The following is a 2500-nucleotide window of genomic DNA, read 5'->3' as shown; positions in this document are numbered from 1 at the left end:
ACCTTAACCTAACCTATGTTGTACCTTAACCTAACCTATGTTGTACCTTAACCTAACCTATGTTGTACCTTAACCTAACCTATGTTGTACCTTAACCTAACCTATGTTGTACCTTAACCTAACCTATGTTGTACCTTAACCTAACCCATGTTGTACCTTAACCTAACCCATGTTGTACCTTAACCTAACCCATGTTGTACCTTAACCTAACCCATGTTGTACCTTAACCTAACCCATGTTGTACCTCAACCTAACCCATGTTGTGCCTCAACCTAACCCATGTTGTGCCTCAACCTAACCCATGTTGTGCCTCAACCTAACCCATGTTGTGCCTTAACCTAACCCATGTTGTGCCTCAACCTAACCCATGTTGTGCCTTAACCTAACCCATGTTGTGCCTTAACCTAACCCATGTTGTGCCTTAACCTAACCCATGTTGTGCCTTAACCTAACCCATGTTGTGCCTTAACCTAACCCATGTTGTGCCTTAACCTAACCCATGTTGTGCCTTAACCTAACCCATGTTGTGCCTTAACCTAACCCATGTTGTCGCCTTAACGTAACCCACGTTGTCGCCTAAACCTGCTCTGTAATTGTTATACGACTCGTTCAATTACTGTAGTGTTGCCCACCCGCAACCCTCGCAATATAGTTCGCTACTCGCACTGCCCGCACCCCTGTGTATCGCTTCATGTTAAACACCTTGCAAGTCTTGCTCACTTTCCACATGCTCCTGCTGTACACTGTAATGTGGATGGCAGCAGGACGTACATGCCGCCCCTCCCCACGTCCCCACCTTGCCCCCTGCCTTCGCAAGCTGGTTGGTGAGAAGTTTGCATGTTCAATGCCCTTCGCATGCGACGTACTCAGGCTACGTTGTGGTGCGGCCTGTGTCAACTGTCCGCTGATGTCGTACGCGTGAACCACAATCTGTACTGCACATTCGTCCTTATGTACTGAATGATACATCGTGGCACATGTGTGACCGCACAACGACTGCGCCCAAAAACGGCGGACCATACAGTGCAAATATTGTGCACGCAGCTACGTGTCGTCTCCCTATGAGAGCTGGATTGCAGTGTGGTACGCCATAGAGACGTGTGGGAGGAACGGACGCCGTGGATGGCGATCAGCATGAGCTGTCTGTTGATGTATTCGGACCTAGTCGTCTCTCCTCACACACCGTGATGGCATGGTGCACCGCGTTCCATATCTGCGACATGCTACAGAGGCCGGTTGACAGTCGTTCGAGCAATGGACATCGCATACGTACGGGGGCCACCTTCCACGTATTGTCTAGGCGTGCACATTTTGTTGCGTGTATGTGGGCAGACGTAGTGTGGCGTGACACCTGACACAGGCATGCAATAATCGTTGAAGTTGCAAATGGCGATGGACGCCTGCGTTTTCTGGTGAAGTTACGCAAATGAACAAATGGTAACCTGTTGTGGTGCGGTTGTTCTCGCTAGGGGTGAATCGGTGATGGCGACGATAGGTTGAGGTACTAACCGGTTGTTCCAGCGATACCCACCATGCCGACGAAACTGAACGGCATCTGGGTGTGAAGCGATACGCGGCGGTGGCTGGGTGGGACCGTCCCCGGCCGGTGAGGGGGCGCCTCCCGGCGTGCTGGCCGCGCGGTGCGTGGGCGCACGCGCTACAGCCGGCTGGTGGGGGCGGCCAGTGGCAGGCGCGCCGGCCGACGGACGCGGCAGGCGTCGCAGCTGCGCGCCGGCGCACCCTGCGCGCGGCGCCGTGCGGCCAAAGTAGGTCCTCGCGGGCCCGGTGCGAAGCGCGGTGGACATCTTCAGTGTGCTGGTCCGATTGAGGACTGTGTGCGTTGAGGATGCGCCGCCGCCCGGCGCTCGGCGCCGCGACGCCGTCTGCTGCTCGGTCGCCCCAGCGGTTCTCGCTGGTGGTTTGTATCGCAGCTGTGCGGATGTGTTGGCGCGTGCGCTGTGCTGGGAGAGTTCGCTTCGGCACCCAAGTGGGGCTTTTGTCCTTCTGTGGCGCTGGCGTTGGAGCTGCCGGTCACCGTAGGTGGCGCGTGTTGTCTCCCGCCGGCAATGCCACGACAGCACGCTCCCGGGCCTCTGTCGGCAGCGGCAAGCTCAGTTGGGAGCACGGGTGGTCGCACCGAAAGCGTCTACTCGCCTAACTCCGGGCGATTGCGCCTCTCTCGAACCCGACCAAGTACTTGGGACGGCGCTGCGCGCCGCCGGGACCTGAGAGGGTTTCGAGGTGTATTGTGCAGGGGAGCTCAGCCTCCTCCTGTTTGCAGAATGATTGAGCGGACGCTTGCGTGTTCGCGCGGGCCCCCGGGACACACTCCCGGGCGGCCGGCTGCTCAGCTCTAGTTGACGCAGCTCCCTGGTTGATCCTGCCAGTAGTCATATGCTTGTCTCAAAGATTAAGCCATGCATGTCTCAGTACAAGCCGCATTAAGGTGAAACCGCGAATGGCTCATTAAATCAGTTATGGTTCCTTAGATCGTACCCAC

General features: G+C 56.2%; 1 non-coding gene across 1 annotated transcript in view; it reads left to right on the top strand.

The window, feature by feature from the left end:
* The first annotated feature begins 2367 nt into the window (after positions 1–2367).
* The window catches only part of LOC124746250, a 1909-nt gene continuing 1776 nt past the window's right edge, over positions 2368–2500 (top strand). The window contains exon 1 of the ribosomal RNA XR_007011294.1: positions 2368–2500. This exon is cut by the window's right edge and continues 1776 nt beyond it. This is a non-coding gene — a ribosomal RNA (small subunit ribosomal RNA).

This window comes from Schistocerca piceifrons, unplaced genomic scaffold, assembly GCF_021461385.2.
Source record: "Schistocerca piceifrons isolate TAMUIC-IGC-003096 unplaced genomic scaffold, iqSchPice1.1 HiC_scaffold_349, whole genome shotgun sequence".
NCBI classification, from domain to species: domain Eukaryota; kingdom Metazoa; phylum Arthropoda; class Insecta; order Orthoptera; family Acrididae; genus Schistocerca; species Schistocerca piceifrons.
The sequence above is the reverse complement of the archived record's forward strand: the minus strand, read 5'-3'. Positions and strand labels throughout refer to the sequence as shown.